We start from the raw sequence: 20,158 nt of genomic DNA on the forward strand, positions 1-20,158 counted from the left end.
GTATGCATTTCATAGTTATCCTTTATAGGATGACAATATCACCTACTGTAGCAGTACATGTCTGAATGAAAACTTATAAATAACTTCTTTAATATATTCCTCCTTATAAAGTGAACATTCTTACTACAGCCCCATTTTTAAGCCAAAAGGAATGGCTGTCCGACTGCCTACACATACGTTTTCACTTATGTGCTGATAGCTGTTATTTATGTAGAATAGGATGGCCAATAAGTGTTGGAGGTGCCCATATTCATCGGTTCTACTCAGGAATTTCAATAAGCACAAGCAGTACCTGTTAGTTACAGAATACCATGTGCTACCTGTTATCTCAGCCTGTAAGGAAACTGGCTGAAATACCTAGATTTTAGCATGCTGTGGGTTCCACTCCACATACGGGAAACATATCAATAAATTGTTCTCTTGGTTTACTTCACCCATAGCAGATGTGTACATAAACATATTGCACTGATCGATATTAATGTTAGTTTTGTGCATGGTTACGAATAACTTAGTTATTCATCGAATTCCTAAAACTATGTCCATAATCCATAAAGTGCAGCTTTTTAAATACAGGATTATGAAAGCAGTATCTGTTCGTTAAGAAGAAACATGTGCTGCCTGTTAGCTCATCTTGTTCATAGGTTCATAGAAGGTTACTAAGCTAATGGCCCTAGAGCCCTTACAAGCCTAGCCATGTTTATCCTGAGTTGCCCCATTTGTCGAGTTGTCAATGGTTAGGCAAGTAAAGTTCACAGAGGTAAGGGACTATGGAAGTTAATACTAAGTTCCTCTGTCTAGGACAGACATGGATGCCACCCCAGGAGTAAGTTTGTGGTCACCCATCCATTGATCTAGGTTGCATTTGAAGAGGGTCAGTGAGGGGATCAGTTTCATGTGAACTGGAAGCTTGTTCCAGAGAAGTGGCAGTCTTTGGGAGATGTATCTATCTTTCCAGCATGACGTGTTCATGTCAGAGGCTAGGTTAAGATCCCTGGAGTGAGTGACCATCATGCATTTTTATTTACAAATGTGTAGCATTTCCATCAGGGCTGGGTAAGAGACTGCCCTGTGAGGCAGGTAGAGGTCACACCTTAGCAACCTGTAGGAGACAGAATAAAGAGACAGGGCTTTCAGTCTTTCTGAGTAAGACATGTTTTGTGTTCCCTGTAATTTTCTGGTGAGAAACGTCTATGATATCTCCAATTCTTGCAAATGTCTGATGAGGTAAATGCAAAAGGGAGCATTGTACTCAATTACTGGTCTAATGAGGTCTGAGTATAATGGAATTATAACATCCATAGATCTAGATGTGATTTCTTTCCTTATAGCATGTGCCACATGTGGATATGTGGTGGTCAAAGTTCAGATTGCTAGCAACCTCAGTACCCAGATCATGTACTACTGGATCTACACATAGGGGATGTTCTTTATAATGTAATTAGCAGGGATGTCAGCTTTCCTAAAGGCAATATTAATGCATTTTTTTTTTTTTGCATTTAGCTTTAATCCATGGCTTTGCACAAATCCTTCGTCTGCATTAGCCCAGTCTACAGTATATTAACATAACTGGGGGACACAGTGATTGCTCCCAAATTGCAGTCAACAGCAGACTTGGTCAGCCACAGGTTTCTCAAGTTTGCCTTGACTTCTGAGAAGTAAATTCCAAACAGTAAGGGGGCAGGACTCTGTACTACACCACTGGTGAATGGTCTTTTGCTAGATGTGAAGCTGCCCACTATGGCATCTGTCCTGTTGGTGAGCCAGTTAGCTACCCATCTGGTAATGTAGGGGTTACATGCCAACTGGGAGAGTTTCTCTATAATACCTGAGTATCAAATGCCAAGGCTAGGTCTTTCCCTCATCCAGGGTGTCGGTGACTTTCTCAATGAAGTCAACCATGTTTAACAGGCATGCTCTACCTTTAACAAATGAACTGTGTTGTGTCCAGAGTTTAGTTTGGAGATTACCTATGTCATTGTTAACAAGGCCATTATTGCTTCTTTCCATGGCCATGCAGATGAGGCTAGTTAAGCTTATGTGTTTATAATTTCCAGGGTCAGTTGATGGTCCTCCTTTGTCCAGAAGGATTACTGTTGCTGTCCTCCATTCCACCAGAACATAGTCAGCTTGCAGGCTGTGGTTAAACAGGGACCCAAGTGGGTCTGAAAGGTCATGTTTTAAGTTGTTTAAAGGCAGCCTGGAATGTTGTCTAGTCTCATTGATGCTGTGTTTTTGGCCTTAAGGAGTGCCAAGATGACCTGTTTCCTTCAGATAATAGGCTGAGGAATTGTGGCAGGTATACTTTGGGGGATGACTGGAGGGGACAAGGGGGTGAAATTTGCGCTTGGAGGTTGGCCATTACTTCCAGTTGAGTATGTGTAGTGCCATCCACAATCAGACCAGTGCATAGCTGGGTATTCCCTTTTAGATTTCAGATATGGATAAAGAATGCCTTGTGATTATTTTTAGCTAGGGAAGCTATTGTTGCTTTATAATTAGCACTGGAGGACTTGACAAGATCTCTAATTTGTTGGTTTAAGCTAGAGAGGAATTTCTTCCTCTGCTGAGTCAGTTCCTTCTTGTTCTTAGACATTCATTTCTTTGTCTTGTTGTAGAGCCTGTTTATAGTAGGGGTCCACCAGGGCAGCTTGTTTTTTTGGCAAGAACTTGTTTTAATCCTGTCAGGTACAGCTGATTCTATGCAACTGTTTCATTGATTATACAGGGCATTGGTGTACACCTCTGCATGGGACTCCATGTTATCTGGATTCAAAGGGGCTTTGAAACTTCTCATACCATCAATTAGTAGGAGGCAATTTGTCTTTGAAAAGTTGTTAAGAATTTTTGAGCATGATGAGGTATCTAGTCTTATAACTACATTAAATGAGACTAATTTATAGCTTGATTTTACCAGGGAGAATTCACATGGGGAGTGCAATGTTTTCCCATGTTAGTGAGTACTATGTCCAGGACATCTGCGCTTCTTATTGGTGTGCTGACTAGCTCTTCCAGAGCATTTGCATTGGCAAAGTCCAAGAATCTCTGAGCCAGCATTTTTGTAGTCATGCTTGTTTCTCAGTTGATAGTAGGATAATTAAAATCATCCAAGAGTAAGGTGTTGTGCTGTATGTCGGGTGACTCCAGTAAGTCCAGGTATGTGGTATGGTTTTCCTGTTTCATGGTGTGGGACCTATAGCTAGCTATAATGTGGTAGGATGCTTTGCCTATGGTTAACTAGACATCAAGTAGCTCAAGAGAGTCATACTGTTTGAGCAGTCTTGAGGTGCACTTATCCTTAGTGAAGATGGATACGCCTCCTCCTTCTTTGGTTCTTTCATGCTCAGTCTGTGATGTGAATGTATGGAAGTAAGCATTGTAGCCCTGCATGGCTGGGGTATTATGTGTGCTTTTGAATTATGTCTTGATGATTGCACTTATATCAGCATCTTCCAAATTGAGGAGTACTTCCAGGGAGTGCAGTTTCTTGTTTAGGCTTCAAGCATTAATTAGCATTACCTTGACTTTATCTAGACAGGATTTTTGTTATGTTGGGAGGTTGGTTATTTTGACATTGCTTAAAAAAAGGCACACTAGGGTTGGCTAATTCCTTTGCAGTATATAAAAGCCATAGTGGAGACAGGTGCAGATCATCTCTGGTAAAGCAGCATGGCCTGCCGACCATGTCTTCCCAGGCTGACAGATATTGGATTTCCTTGGACTGACACCAGAAGCTAAGCCAATTGTTAAAGTCAATCATTTTTTTTTTGTTTGTATTGTAGCATCATCCTTGGAGAAGAAAGAATGCTGTTTAATGCTAGGCTTATACCTGTCTGTGACACACAATCTGAAAGCTCAGTCATGTCACTCTTCATATAGTCCAGTGATGTACATCTCAAGTCATTCACCACCACATAGTACAGTGACTTGAGTGCTTGAGTGACTTCATGGATCCTGGCACCTGACAGGCAGCTAACCTTACCACTTACCTTATCAATTCCAGTGAGGGGATCATCTGTGTGTCTCACAATGGAGTCACCTATGACCAATACATTAGGTATTGTGGTGTTATGCCTTACGTGCTTATCTGTTGAGACACTGGTGTGTGTGTGTGTTATGTGTTGTGGGTGTATTTGTATTGTTATGTGTGTACGTGGCTTTGGTTTGGGAGGCCTCTGATCTTTTGGTAAGCTACTAGTCAGTACCTTCAAACATGTGTGTTTATGTGTAGTGTCCTTATTTAGCATGGGAAGTCTGTGTGTGGTGACAAGCTGTTTGGAATTCAATTTCTTTACACAAGTGTCTTGCCTCCAGCTTCATAGTGTAAGTACATCTCTCACATAAATTGTTTGTTTATTTCAGGGGTAAGTGGTTGTCAGTATACATGAGACAATTTGTGCATTGCCCCAGGATGCCCATGTCTATCTGGATGGCCAGAGAGATGATGGGAAACTGCCCATCCATAATAGCAGGCACGTACTGTATAATTTGTTAGGGAAGGGAATGGGTTAATTTGATAGGACTGTGCTGATGGCTCCAAAATTATAAGAGGGTCCTATACTTTGTGTAGTCTAAGATTGATCAATAAGACAATGCTGCTCAGTGCACAGCTGAGTTGCTCATAGAGCAACAGAAAATCTTGGAAGGGTTTCACTGACAGCTGTTTAGGGAAGAACTTAGCTTCTAGGTGTTTGCATCCATGCAGGTACTGCTAACCACTGCTGCTCAAAGAGCAGCACCTTCCAAACCCAAGGCTTAAATACGAGCAAAGAGAAATATGTTTTCAGCTAACTGTCAATCAGGAAAGCACACAATAAGCCTTCCAGCAACAATCTCCAACTCAGACAGGTTAGATAAGCACACTTCTGGCACAAGGATACAAAAAAGTCCTTCTTAATGCAGAATAACTGGTTTGGAGCCCAAGTGTAACAAGACTGCACAAACTATCTACAACAGATACAATGTAATACAGTGCAATTAACTACTTAAAGCAGCAGTATACAGTACAGTTTTTATGTTATAAAGTGCAAAGATAACAGCAGATAGCTTAAGAAATTGTTAAATTACAGTCACATTATATAAGAGAAGTTCAAAACATGCTTATTTTTCTCTTTTTAGTAGTGGGTTGATTCTCAGCAATCAGTAACAAAGTTGCCAAATGATGAACAGCTCTGAGTATCTATGCCAAAGTGTGTGAAAATGCAAGGCTTAAATGCAAGCAAAGAGAAACAAGTTTTAACCTAACAACAAATCAGGAAAGCACACAATAAGCTTTCCACCAGCAACCCCAACTCAGACAGGTTAGATTGCTACACTTCTGCAACAATGATGCAGAAAACACATTCTTAATGTAGAATAGCTGGATTGGACCCCAAGTGTAACAAGACCACACACACTACCTACAACAGCTCTACAACTAATAGATACAATGTAATACAGTGCAATTAACTACTTAAAGCAGTAGTATACAGTACAGCGTTTTAGTGCTATAAAGTGGAAAAATAACAGCAAATAGCTTAAGAAACTGCTAAACTACAGTCACAGTATATAAGAGAAGTTTAAAAAATACTTATTTTTCTCTTTTTAGTAGTGGATTTATTCTCAGCAATCAGTAGCAAAGTTGCCAAATGATGAACAGCTCTGAGTATCTATGCCAAAATGTGTGAAAATAAAAGACTTAAATACGAGCAAAGAAAAACAAGTTTTAACCTAACTACAAATCAGGAAAGCACACGATACGCTTTCCACCAGCAACCCCAAATCAGACAAGTTAGACTGGCACACGTCTGCCACAAGGATGCAGAAAAACACCTTCTTAATGTAGAATAGCTGGTTTGGAGCCCAAGTGTAACAAAACCACACACACTACCTACAACAGCCCTACATCTAACAGATACAATGTAATACAGTGCAATTAACTACTTAAAGCAGCAGTATACAGTACAGTTTTTTTGTGCTATAAAGTACAAAAATAACAGCAAATAGCTTACGAAACTGCTAATTTACAGTCACGGTATATAATAGAAGTTCCAAAAAATACTTACTGTTCTCTTTTTAGTAGTGGATTTATTCTCAACAATCAGTAGCAAAGTTGCCAAATGACAAGCAGCTCTGAGTATCTATGCCAAAGTGTATGAAAATGCAAATCTTAAATACAAGAAAAGAGAAACAAGTTTTAACCTAACTACAAATCAGGAAAGCACAAAATAAGCTTTCCATTAGAAACCCCAACTCAGACAGGTTAGATTGGCACACTTCTGCCACAAGGATGCAGAAAAACACCTTCTTAATGTAGAATAGCTGGTAGAGCCCACATGTAACAAGACCACTCAAACTACCTACAACAGCCCTACAACTAACAGATACAATGTAATACAGTGCAATTAACTAAAAAGAGTAGCAGCAGACAGTATAGTTTTTTTTAATTGCTACAGTCACAGTATTGAAGAGAAGTGCAAAAAAAAAAATACTTAGATCACTTTTGTGTGCTTCCTAGCTCAGATAGATCAGGTAAACACCTACTACCACTAGATGAATAATCCCAGTCCTCCTAATGTAAAAGCACAGTAAAGGAGTGTCCAGAGTGAAATGCTACCATAAACAAACTTAAAAGATATGAAATACTACCACAAACAAACTTAAAGGTATGGATACAGCAGTGTACTTTAAAGATAAACAGCTTATAAAAGTGTGATTATTCAATAAAAGTACTTTGCTTTGTGTAAATGAACCAAGACCTACTCAATTCTATATAATTTATAAAGAGACTAAAATAAGATAAGCTGATTAATAAGCCCTTCAGCCAATAAAACTACATATAAAAATCTCAAGTGTTTCCTCAACCTAAACAGAACAAGCTATGTCCCAGTGCATTAGATGGAAAATCCACTGACTTCTTGATGTAAAAACAAGTATTTGCTATATGTAAAATACACTACTTTAGCCAACAGCTAGCTAGATAATGAATTCAGAGCAAGTGAATCAGTAGAACAGACAATGAGAGACAAAATGCATGTTTTCAGTATAAGCACAAGGAAAGGCAAATAAATAATTCAAGATATCAACAACAGTGTAGAAAGGGAAGAGCTTATTAAGCTCAATCTACAGTAGGAGTGGGCAGCTTAAAATCACCAGGTTTATAAAACAGATCAACAAAGGGGTGGACGGGTAGGAAAAATATCTAGTAGGGAATCACCAGCAGTGCGTTTATTTTATACAGGCTTGAAATCTTTTCAGAAAAAGACAAAGACTCAGAAATTCACTGTATCTACTATGGTTGATTGAACTTTCAGAACTCCAAAGACCATAAGGTACAGACCACATGTTCAAAGTCTTGAAACTTCGATAAATATTGCATTGAGATCATTGTATAGTGTGGAACTCATAATTTGCTGTTTTCCTCACTGTAGTGCGATCTCAGAGTTTGTTTATTTAAGTAGCAGGGGGTGTGGAGGGTACAGGGGGCTTGCCCCCCTTCAAAAAGGTAAATAAGTGTTGTGTTCCATTTTTTAGTTTTCTATTTTTCTTTTGAAGTTTCTGAACTTTGAACATATGGTCTCGGCCATATGGCCTTTGGAGTTCTGAAAGTGCAATCAACTGCAGTAGATCCATATTTAATTATCACTGAAGAAACAATTTAACCAATGAAAAAAAACATGAAATGTGCAACCTAGATAATTTAAATGTCTATGTCTCACATAGAACAAAAACACCAGACTAAGCAGATTTCTTAAAATGGAAAACAAAATGGAGTCGGAAAAACCAAAAGCAGCTATATCACTCATAGACAAAAAATGTAGGTTTACTTTCCTCAGCCAGCAAAGAATTACCAGCAGAGCTTTTGTTTATGCAGGCTTGAAATCTTTTCAGAAAAAAGACAAAGGCCCATCAGTGTGTATTTTAGTATAACTCAAGACACATTTTTTCACATTACCATATAAGGAAACCTGCCATCATGTCTACATTTTGGCATGCTGTGGGTTCCCATTCACATAAGGGAAACATCAATAAATTGTTCCCTTGGTTTACTTCACCCAGAGCTGTGATGTGGAGAAGAATATTGCACTTATTGATATTAAAGTTTTTTTGTGTATGGTTACAAATAATTCAGTTATTTGTCGTATTCCTATAATCTGTAAGGCTCTGTTAACAGCAACTCTTTAACTGCAGGGTTAGCAAAGCTTGCTGCAGACCCTTATATGCCTGACAAAGGTTTCTGCAGTATGGTATTATTTTTAAAAGTGCTATCAAATTCTGTTTTATCATTAATTATTGCATTCCCTTCAAAAACAACATCATCCTTATGTTTTGGGGGGAGTGAGATTAGCAAACTTCCAGTTGAAATGCAGAACAGGGAAGATGTATTAATTTGTTTTATGATGTGCACTCTGCCAATGAATATCTTAGTTCTCACACATTAGTTCATAGGTTCATAGGTTCGTACTAGGCTATCTGCCCTAGGGCATTTATAAGCCTAGCCAGAGTGTGTGTGGCTTTCACCACCCCTTAGGATGAGAATACTATGCCCATTTAGGGTTTAGTTTACTGTGCCTCTGTCTAGTAGTGACACAGAGATGACCCCCGGGGTAAACCTACGATCTCCCATCCACTCGTCAAGATTTCTCTTGAAGAGAGTTAGTGAGGGGCTCTGCCTAACATGGACTGAGATTCTGTTCCAGACCTTACTGTCATACCTTACTGTGTCCCTCATGTACAGAAACTTTTATGGTTCTGTTAACAGAAGCTCTATGATAAATGACACTGTTACACTGTGCATGTTTTTCATTAGTGTTAATGTTTCTGACCACAGTGCTGACATGGATTAATTTTTGCTAACTATTTACCTACAAGCTCAGTACATGTTCAGTCTTTGAAATCCTAGCCAGAATCCATAGCTGTAGACCATTCCCTATTCAGGTGATGTCATAAAACTAAGTCTTTTCACAACATCCACTTTCAGTCAAGATGGATTAGCTAGGCAGGTAGGTGTCAATGTTAGAGTTTGCCTGTACAATACAGTTATAGGTTTGAATCACATGTCCTCCGATCTGTATTGAACTATATTCAATGATATAAACCCTCTATGTAACATTGAAAAATGTGTATGGTGATTATCTAATGCATATCACTGTTATTTGAGGAATACATCATTCATAGCTATTCCTTTCTTTTTTCAGGGGATAAAACAGGACAAGAAATCATGCTATGTGCATCTAGCAGATGCACAGGTTTGAAGAGCAGTGGACGGAGAGAGGTATGAGATCATAGAATCATAGGAAGTTACTAGGCTATTGGCCCTGAAGCTTTTATAAGCCTAGCCAACAGTTTAGCCCATGTTTATACAAGTCAGTACCTGATCCCCCTGTCCAACAGGGACACAGGTAGAATCTCAGGGGTGCATTTTCTGTTTCCCATCCAGTTATCCAGGTTGTGCTTAAAAAGGGATAATGAGGTACTCTGTTTGACGTGGAGAGGGAGTCTATTCCTCAGATGTGGGAGTCTCTGGGACACAAAACTGTCCCATCGACAAGTCCTACTGATGTCACAGACCAGGTTGAGGTTACTTGTGCAAGTTACTCGAGTAGAGTTTGACTTGCGGATATACAGCAGTCGCATCAAGGTAGAGTCTGAGATTGCTTTGTATGCCAGACAGAGGTCACCTCTGAGGAGTCTGTATGAAACTGAGTAGAGGGACAGGGCTTTTAGCCTATCTGTGTAGGGTAGATGTTTAAGGCCCTGGATTCTCCTGGTGAGGAACCACTGTGTTCTCTCCAGCTGCTGCATGTGCTTTGCAAGATACATGCCAAAAAGGGCATTGTACTCAATAATGGTCCTTATAAGGGAAGAATACAGGGATGTTATGACCTCCTTGTCCCTGGATGAGATACCTTTATTTATGAGGTGGGCCATGTAAAAAATGTTCCATACAATGGAAGCAACATGGTGCTCAAATGTCAGGTCACTATCAACCTGGGTGCCCAAATCCCTCATGATTGATTGCATGATTAGAACGTTATTATTAATGTGATAATTTGTGAGGACATCACTCACCCCAAAGGGGATGATGATGCATTTTTGGTATTCATCATGAGGCCATGTTTCTGGCACCAGTCATTTGTTTGGGTGAGATCCTCTTGGAGGATGCCCACATTAATAGGGGAATCGATGACAGCACTCAGCTTGCAGTCATCTGCAAACTTGGTCAGCCATAGCCCACTGGTTTTGGCCTGCACCTCAGAAAAGTATATCCCAAATAACAGAGGCCCCAAGACCGATCCCTGGGGTACGATGCTCATTATGGGTCTACTGCTTGAGGTGGCTCCCCCTATTTTGACTATGTGGGTTCTATCAGTGAGCCAGTTTTCTACCCATCTGGTAAAATATGGATTGATGCCTAGTTGAGAGAGTTTATCTATTATGCCCAAGTGGGGAATATTGTTGAAGGCTTTGGCCAGATCAGTGTAAGCAGTGTGGACCATCTCTCCCTCGTCCATGGCTTTGGAGTCTGTCTCAAAGAAGTCAACCAAATTTAACAGACATGACCTCCCCTTGAAGAAGTCAAACTGTGTGGGATCGAGTGTTTGAAGGTTGACAATATCCTTGTTAATGAGGTCCACAATAATCAGTTCCATGGCCTTGCAGATCAGGCTTGATAGGCTGATGTGTCTATAATTTCCCAGATTGGTGGATGCTTCACCTTTGTGCAAAGAGATGACAGTGGCTGTCCTTCACTCAGATGGGATGAAGCCATTACTCAGGCGTTGGTTGAATAGGGCACCTAATGGTGCTGCAAGTTCTTGCTCGAGTTCATGTAGGATGCAATCTGGGATGTTGTCATGTCCCATGGAGGCTGTATATTTTGTCTTTGAGAGGGCAGTGAGAAACTGCTCCCCAGAGATAATGGGAGGGGGGCAGGTACTGGGGATGTCCTGATTTACTGATGGGGGGAAAGAGGGGTGACGTTTTCATTGAATCTTTCATCCAGTAGGTTGGCTATATCTACAGCATTTGTGTATGTGGTGCCCTTGACTACCAGTTCTTAGCAGATCTGGGTGCTTCCCTTGAGACTGTTGACATATGTGAAGAAGGTCTTATGATTGTCTCTAGTAGATGTGGCCAATTTGGACTCAAAGTTTGCTTTGGAGGATTTCACTAGTGCTCTTATTTGCTCGTTCAGGCTAAGGAGAGATTGGCTTCCAATTGGGCACCTGCTTTTTCTTGGTCCTGGTCAGCAATTTTTTTTCCTTTTGTTGTAGAGTTTATTTATTGCAGATGTCTACCAGACAGGTTTGCTCTTCCTTGTGGAGGATGATTTTTTTTCCTGTCGGATATTCCTGATTCCATGCATCTATAGAAATGCTTGTATAGTACTTTGGTGTAGATTTGGGCATTGGTACCAGTGACTACAGAGTGGGAGGGTCTGTGAAGCTTTTTATACCATCCCTCAGGAGGTTGTAATTAGCTTTGGAGAAGTTTTCTTGTTTGACCCTACTTTGAAGGGGATCAGGGGAGATGGTGACTTTGAAAATGACCACTTTATGGTTGAATCTTACCAGAGAGGATGATACTGTAGGGATGCTGCAGTGATTACTCATGCTGGTTAATAACAAGTTGAAGATATTATCATCTTTTGTGGGGGTATCGACTAGCTGTTCCAAGGCATTTGCACTGACAAAATTGAGAAATCTCTGGGTATTTGTTTTTTGGGGTTCAGTAGTTCTTCTATTCTATGTTTGGGTAGTTAAAGTCACCCAGGATCATGATGTGATTACTTTTTCTGTTTTGTTAAATGAAATGCATCTGATCCTTGTTACAGCCCTGTATTTTTTCACATTACCATGCATTTTGTATAGAATGCATGAATACCCATCATGGATCAATAAGGTAAGTAAATTAATCACATTATAGTTGTGTTTAAAACTGAAATTTGAATCCAAAAATGTGGAAATATCATGTAGCATTAAGACATTTTTTCAGCACTGTTTTATGAAGGTACTCCACAACTAAATGATAGTCGGGTTGGTGTATCTGTCACACATATTTGAGAGGGATATTTGGCATACAAGTTTTAGTACTTTAAGTGTTGTTTTGAATGCATGGTTTGGTATACTTGTATGTGGGAATGTGTTTCTCAGTGACTGATCTGTTTAGCTTACCCTCTCTGTTTGCAGTTTGAATGGATGCCTGCAGTGTCAGTGTATGTGCTAGTGTTTTCAGACTGTGGCATGTGCATGCCTATCACTTCAACAGTGATATTGTAGCTACCTACAACACACTTGTATTCTAGGTTTGTAGGTTGGTACTAGGTTATCAGCCCTAGGGCCTATACAAGCCTAGCCATAACAATTGCCTGGCTATTTCTTCCCACACTATTTACTTCCCTGGATCTCTGTCTCGCAGGACCCCTGTCTAGCAGGGTGACTGACGTGATACCCGGGGTGAATTTCCTTTCTCCCATCCAATCATCAAGGTTCCTTTTGAAGAGGGCCAAAGAGGCGCTTTGCTTGACATGTATGGGCAGTCTATTCCAGAGTCTGGGGAGTCTCTGGGTTAGGAACCTATCCCTCCAGCATGTTTTGTTCATTGTGATGACAAGGTTTAGATCCCTGGAGCATGTGGCTCTAAGGGATTGAGATTTCTTTAAGTATAGCATGTCCAACAGCTCTGGGTTTGACATGGCCTTGTATGTTAAGCAGAGATCGCCTCTGAGTAGACAATATGTGACAGAGTATAGCTGAAGTTTTTTAAGGCAGTCAGCATAAGGCATCTGCTTTAGGCCTGTGATTCTTTTAGTGAGGTATTTCTGCGGCCTTTCCAGTTGTTGCAGATGTCTTGAGAGGTACATATCAAATGGGGCATTGTATTCTATAATGGGTCTAATGAGGGATAAGTACAGTGGGACAATGACCTCCGTTTTTCTGGATGAAAAGCCCTTAGAGATGAGGTGTGCCACATAGAAGGATTTCCTGACTGTTGTGGCGATATGGTTATTGAAGGTGAGACCACTGTCCACCTGTGTCCCTAAGTCTCTTATCACACTTTCAGTGTTTAGTGTACTGCCACCTATGTGGTAATTCACGGGTACATGTTTTTTTCCCAAAGGGGATAACTATACATTTCTTGGCATTGAGCTTGAGCCCATGGCTCTGGCACCAAGCATCTGTTTCTGTAAGGCCCTTTTGTATAGTACCCACATCATTTGGGGATTCAATAATGGCTCCCAGTTTGCAGTCACCTGCAAACTTTGTTAAGCCAGAGTCCCTTAGTGTTGGCCTGTATTTAAGAGAAGTAGATGCCAAACAAGAGCGGTCCCAGGACTGAACCATGAGGTACTCCACTCATCACTTGTCTGGAGCTGGATTTGGGGTCAGCTACTTTTACAGTGTGGGTTCTGTCAGTAAGCCAGTTGGCAACCCATCAAGTGACATAGGGATTAATGCCCAGCTTAGTAAGTCTATCTTTGATACCAGAGTGGGGGATGGTGTCAAAGGCCTAGGCTGTGTGGACCACCTTGCCCTCATCCACGGCTCTGGCGACTGATTCGAAGAAGTCAATCAGGTTCAGGAGACAAGATCGGCCCTTCATGAACCCAAACTGGGTGGGGTCCAGTGTTCGAAGGTTGCCAATGTCTTTGTTTATAAGTTCCATGATAATACATTCCATGGCCTTGCAGATCAGGTTCATCACACTGATGGGGCGGTAGTTCCCGGGATCCAAGTTGGAGCCCCCATTGTGGAGTGGGATAACTGTAACTGTGCACCACTCAGTGGGCATGAATCCAGAGGTGAGGCTATGATTAAACATGACACTTAGGTGAGGTGCCAGTTCATTTTGTAGTTCATGTAATACACAGCCCAGGATGTCATCTGGTCCCAAGGTTTGCTGACACTTGTGAAGATAGATATTTCTTCACAACATTTCATAATCAGTAAGCCTTTCAGTTCAACTATTGCATCTGCCTGCAAAACTTTGGGTATTTTTGTTACAACACACTTCTATGCTAGATTTGCTGATACTTGTGCAGATACACATTTGTTGCAACATTTCATAATCAGAAAGTATCATCAGGATATTTGCATTTTGCAGGGGACTGGCTGGTACTAATTATAGGTAGGTAATGCATACAGTTGTATTCATGCAATACTGTTAGTACAGTATAACATATATTAGAGTCTTGTATATCACAGGCTGCAGTGACTGAACATATAACATATTTGCTACTGTTGTATTCATTATATTGATGAGTGTTCAGCCAATTATCATGCTGCTTGGCACAGATATTTGTCATATGGCTTGGCTAGTTTCCATAATATTGTTATCTCACTTTTTCCTCTTTTTCACAATAACTCTTGGTGGCTGTAGGTATGAATCATTACATGTATGCACTACAATTTATAGATTCCTACATTCATAGATTTTTACTATGCTAATGACCTGAAGCCTTTCTAAGCTTAGCCAAAATAACAATGATATCCTGTGTACAAATGGGACATTGAGGGCAGGCATTTATAAGGTACTTCTCTCCATAGGGGACATAGGTGACAGCCTGGTGTAAATTTACAAATCCCTGTAAATTGATCTAGGTTGTGTTTAAACTGTGTAATGGACAAAATCAGCTTCACATAGATTTGAAGCCTGTTCATAGGAGGTGCATTCCCTGGGACACATATCTGTTTCTCCAGCATGTGCTTTTTAAATCACAGACAAAATTCTAGTCTTTAGACATTGTATTTCTGTTTGACTTATGAATTTGAAAGAGATTTATAACTGTTGTATTTGGAGTCTATATTCTGTGATCAAATGGTCAAATATTCAAACACATAATAGTTAACATGTAATTGAGCCACTACAATATCAAACGGTTCTATGGAGATCTCCGTACAGTGCAGAAATTAAAGATTAACATTGTCTGCACTGTAGTGCGATCTCCAAGTTGGTATATTTAAGTATCGGGGGTGTGGGGGGTGCAGGGGGGCTTGCCCCCCCACGTAGAAAGTTTAAATGGTTTGTTTGGGTGGGTTTTTCTTTTTTCTTTTCCATTTGACATTGTGGCAGTTCGATAATTACGGGTCGACTATTATGTGTTCGATTATATGACCATTCGATCACATAATATAGACCCGGAATTTGTGGATGCCTTGTAAGCCAACCAAGATCATCCCTCAGAAATGTATATCAGACTGAGTAGAGGGAAAGGTCTTTAAGGTCCTTTGCATAAGGCAAGTTTGTCACATCTTGTATTCTTTGTTAATTTAAACTGTAAGTTAGTTGTAGTTTCTGCATATACTCAGTCAGGTACATACAGTAGGGAGCATTATCTCTATTATTGTTGTGATAAGGGCAGAATACAGCAGGGTAATGACCTGTTTTGACCTAGATGCTATACTTTTACATATAGCTTGTGCAATGTAAAAGGATTTCCTCACCACTGTATCCGCATGGTGGCCAATTGTAAGGCTAATGTTTACATGCATACACAGATTCCTGACTACTAGGTTGACTGTTGCAGTGGTATTATCAACATGTTAATTATCCATGATGGCTGATTTTCCAAAAGGTGCAATTATGCAATTATTCAAACTGATTTTCAGTTCATGGCTTTGCCACCATTTGTTAGTCATAGATAGGCCTTTTTCAGAAACGCTTGTGTCTGCATGAGAGTCAATGATAACCTCCAATTTGAAATCATCTGAAAAGTTAGTCAGTCATAAAACTTTACCATCTGCTTCTACTTCAGAGACATAGATGTCAAAAAGCCACAGTCCCAGTAATGAACCACAGGGGACTCTGTTAGTGGGTGAGATCTTGGTGGATGTGGCCTCACCTATTTTGACCTCCTAGGTCTTATCAGTGAGCCATTTGTTTATCCAGTGGGGGCTAAAAGGGATTGTACTTAATTTACTGAATTTGTCTAAAAGCCTGAGTTGGATAGTGTATCAAAATGCTTGGGTAGGTTGAGGTAAGCTGTGAGCACAGTCTTGACCACATCCTTTTCTTCATTGACACTATCAATGAAGTTGCCCACATTCAATAGGCATGACCTTCCTTTAACAAAGCTGAACTGTGATAGAGCCAGTGTCTGTATGTTTCCTATGTCCTCATTTATCATGTCCATGTTGAATCTTTACATGGGGTTACATATGAATCTGATCACCATTTTGAAATCTTTTGTGCAGGGAAATAACTGTAGCCATCTTCCATTATTTGAGCATAAAAATTGTTTGTAGGCTGGGGTTGAAAATGGATTCAAATGGACCAGAGAGGTCATGTTTCATGCTATGTAGTAAGCATCCTTAGATGATATTGGGGCCCATTGATGCAGTGTATTTTGCCTTCGAAAGAGCATCACACATCTGTTCCATAGTAATGGTTGTGTGGAATGGGGCATACAGTATTTTCTTTGGATTATCAGGTGATGAGTCGGGGGGGGTGTTCAGCCGAACCACACATTTACATTCACACAGACATAACTGTTCAGGAAACACATGTAAGGGAGAAGGAAAGGGAATGATGACCTACTTCAACATACATAGATGAACAGTTTACTGAGGCAGACTTCATTATTAAACAGTGCAGATCACCATACTACTGCTATGGTGACATTTACAAGCTTTTTTTTCAAGTTATGTTAATGTGGCATGAGGTAGTGTCAGCCATGCTTCCATTCAAATATCAGGATATGTTATATGTGCTTGATTTGCATATGCTTGCCATGCTTCATACTGGCCAGTATTCAGATGTCCAGGTGATGCCCTGATTCCCACTGGTAAGCTGTGCTATGCATGTCATTGCACATCCTTATTTGTACTGCTCACATTGATGATGGATACACCCTCCCTGATATGTTTTGTTACTGGTCATGTCTGTAGCTATAGATAAAGTGACACAAAGAATGTGTTATGTGCATTATGCAGCATTTAAAACTGAACTGTGTTTTAAATAAGAAGTTTGATGTATGCTACTACACCTTCAGTTTCATATTTGTATTTGCAAAAGTTACCAGTGAATGGTACATTAATTAAGTATGTTAGACTGCATATGTGCACATCAGTTTCATATTAAGCTCACCTATGATCTTCATGAGAATGTTCTGCATGATACACATTTGCTTTTCATTTCTGTTATGTTTTGCAATTCATCTTGACAGAGTATGGACACATGGCCATTCACCAATCAGATGCAGATGACAAGCACATGACAGGCCACTGCCAACATCCTCAGATGATGATGATGATGATGATGACAGCAACAATGATCAGAAAGCTGGACTCCCACCTGCCCAAACTATTATGCCTACTGCACCCTGTAAAAGATGTTGCCAGGACCAGAAGAGAGATTATTGGGAAGAGATCCTGAAGATTGTGACTGATGTGTTCCGAGCACAGACAAGGCACATGATGGGGGACTTCTTCCAGGATATGACATGAGCTATGCAACTCATTCAGGGAGACAGCCCAGTAGGTCATTCATGAGGCTCATCACCATCAGTCTGGTGGGTCAGATCCATAACTATTGCCTGTGTCCTCCAGTTGTGTTATGCTGCCAACTTGAGGATTGCTATATGATTGACTGAACTGTATATGCACTCCTGTGCAAGCCTAATATATAGCCGACATGCTTATGTGTTATTCTTATTTGACATTTAATTATATTTCAATGTGTGCATGACACACATTAACACATTACACTTTCCAGCTCACCACCACACAAAGAAAGAAGCCAATGATTACCTTTATATTTTATTAAAACTATAGTCCAGTCCAGTAGTAGATTCAAAATGTAGTCCCACAAAACAAGTAAAATAAGCTCACACTGGATCCAATAATATCTAGTTGCAGCAAATACAAAGCATAAAATGCAGGCTCTTCAGCCTTTACAGAGAATATCCCTACTTCACATATTCTATCTTTAAATAGCATGATTACAAACAATTAACCAATCATAGACTTAAATTAATTAAAGAAAACATTTCCAATGACATTCTTGATTAATTCCATATTGAATTAAAGTATTAAACTTCAGAATTAAAGTGGATTCTAACTTCCAAAGTTGTCTTTTAATATCAAAGTCATACATTTGTAGTACTTGCCCCAAAATTGTAGCCTGTAAGCCTTGAATATTTCCACTGTGACATTCTTTAAAATGTAATTCAACAGAACTTTCTTCTTTGCCCTTCTTAACATCCCTAGCCTGTTCCTTCAACATTTGTTTGAAACTTATTTTACTTCCCTCATGTATAACTTACCAGAGGGACATTTCAAACCATAAACTATTCCAGTACTGTCACAGAAAAATCTCCCTTCGCATGTAAAATACTTTTCATTAATTTTATCAAAAATTTTCACTACATACTGGCAACAACGGCACTTTCCACAGGGGAAAGTACCTGTTGCACCTACCCCCAAACTCTAATGACTTACAGGCAGCTGAAACTTGCCATGCACCAAGAAATCTCTTATACTTCTACCTTTTGAATAAGAAAGCATGGGATACTCATCTGCTCTTATATTAAGGAATTGATTTTTTTCTAAAATACCCCAATGATATTTTACCAGATTTGTTAAAACGTCTGTAAACACTGTACATTTGGTCACATAATGTAATTTTTTTATCCTGTTGATGCACTCTGCCTTGCATGCTATACCTGCTTTTAATATAATTTTGTTGTACTACCCTCCTTTTAATTTCTTCCACCACCATTTCCTTGTAACCTCTAGTTACAAACATGTGTGCTGTTTTTTTCTATTTCCTTCTCACACTCTTTTTTTATCACTACATATTCTTTTTATTCTAAGAAATTCCCCATAAGGGATAGATTTAATAGTGTGTGTGTGTGTGTGTGTGTGTGTGGGGGGGGGGTGACAGCTTTCCCCATGCAGTATATGAAAACTACCTTCAAATTTTCTATGTAAACTTGCTTGCATTCAACCATCATTAATACCTTGCAAAGTTATATCAAGAAAGTTTACTTTAACACCTGTCGGTATTCATAGGTTCATAGGTTCATAGATAGCTACTAGACTATTGGCCCTTTAGCCTATATAAGCCTAGCCAAAAGGTACCCTGGCTTTTGCCACCCAAGAAAATTATTTTCCTGTACCACTGTCAAGCAGATCTACAGAAGTGATCTCAGGGGTGAATTTCCTATCGCCCATCTAATCATCAAGATTTTTCATGAAGAGTGCTAATGAGGAGCTTTGTTTGATATAGATAGGTAGTTTGTTCCAGAGTACATATTCCATTAAACATTACACTTTCCTCCCACATTCAGCTGTCCATGCATTGTAGCAATTAGCCTGCAGCTAGTACAGCAACAATTAGCCTGTAAACATGTGTTTTACTGAGGGCAAATGACAGACAACAGATGGTGTTCATAGTCTAGCACTACCACTGTGGAATGGTTTGGATTTGTGTATCACCGTATTATGTATGTGCAACAGAAGGACATGTCATTTCCCATGTTCATAGGTTCATAGGTTTATACTAGGCTATCTGCCCTAAGACATTTATAAGCCTAGCCCAAAATTATGTGGCTTAGGCCACCCCTTATGTTAGAAATAATGTGCCCATTTGTTTGTTGTGCCTCTGTCCAGCAGTGACACAGAGATGATTCCCGGGGTAAACCTACGATCTCCCATCCACCGGTCAAGATTTCTCTTGAACAGAGCCAGCGAAGTGCTCTGCCTCACATGGACCGGGATTTTATTCCACAGCATGGGGAGTCTCTGGGTGATAAATCTATCCCTCCAGCACATCCTATTTATATCCGTGCTAAGGTTTAAGTCACTTGCTCTAGTGGTTCTGGTGGATTTGGATTTTGAGGTGGAGCATGTCCATTAATTCCGGGTTGGTCATGGCCTTGTATGTCAGGCACAGGTCACCTCTGAGCAGATGGTATGCAACTGAATAGAGTTGGAGTTTCTTCAGTCTGGCAGTATATGACAGGTTTTGGAGTCCCTTTATCCTTTTGGTGAGGAACTTTGGGGTCTCTCCAATTGCTGCAGGTGTCGGGTGAGATACATCCAATGGGGCATTGTACTCGATCATTGGCCTGATAAGTGAAGAGTACAGGGAACAATGACCTCACTTGATCTGGATGTGAATCCCTTCATGATCAGATGGGCAATGTAAAGGTCTTCAACCACTTTAGCAACGTGAGTGT

Source organism: Protopterus annectens, chromosome 1.part2, assembly GCF_019279795.1.
Source record: "Protopterus annectens isolate FY-2018-M chromosome 1.part2, PAN1.0, whole genome shotgun sequence".
Taxonomy (NCBI): domain Eukaryota; kingdom Metazoa; phylum Chordata; order Ceratodontiformes; family Protopteridae; genus Protopterus; species Protopterus annectens.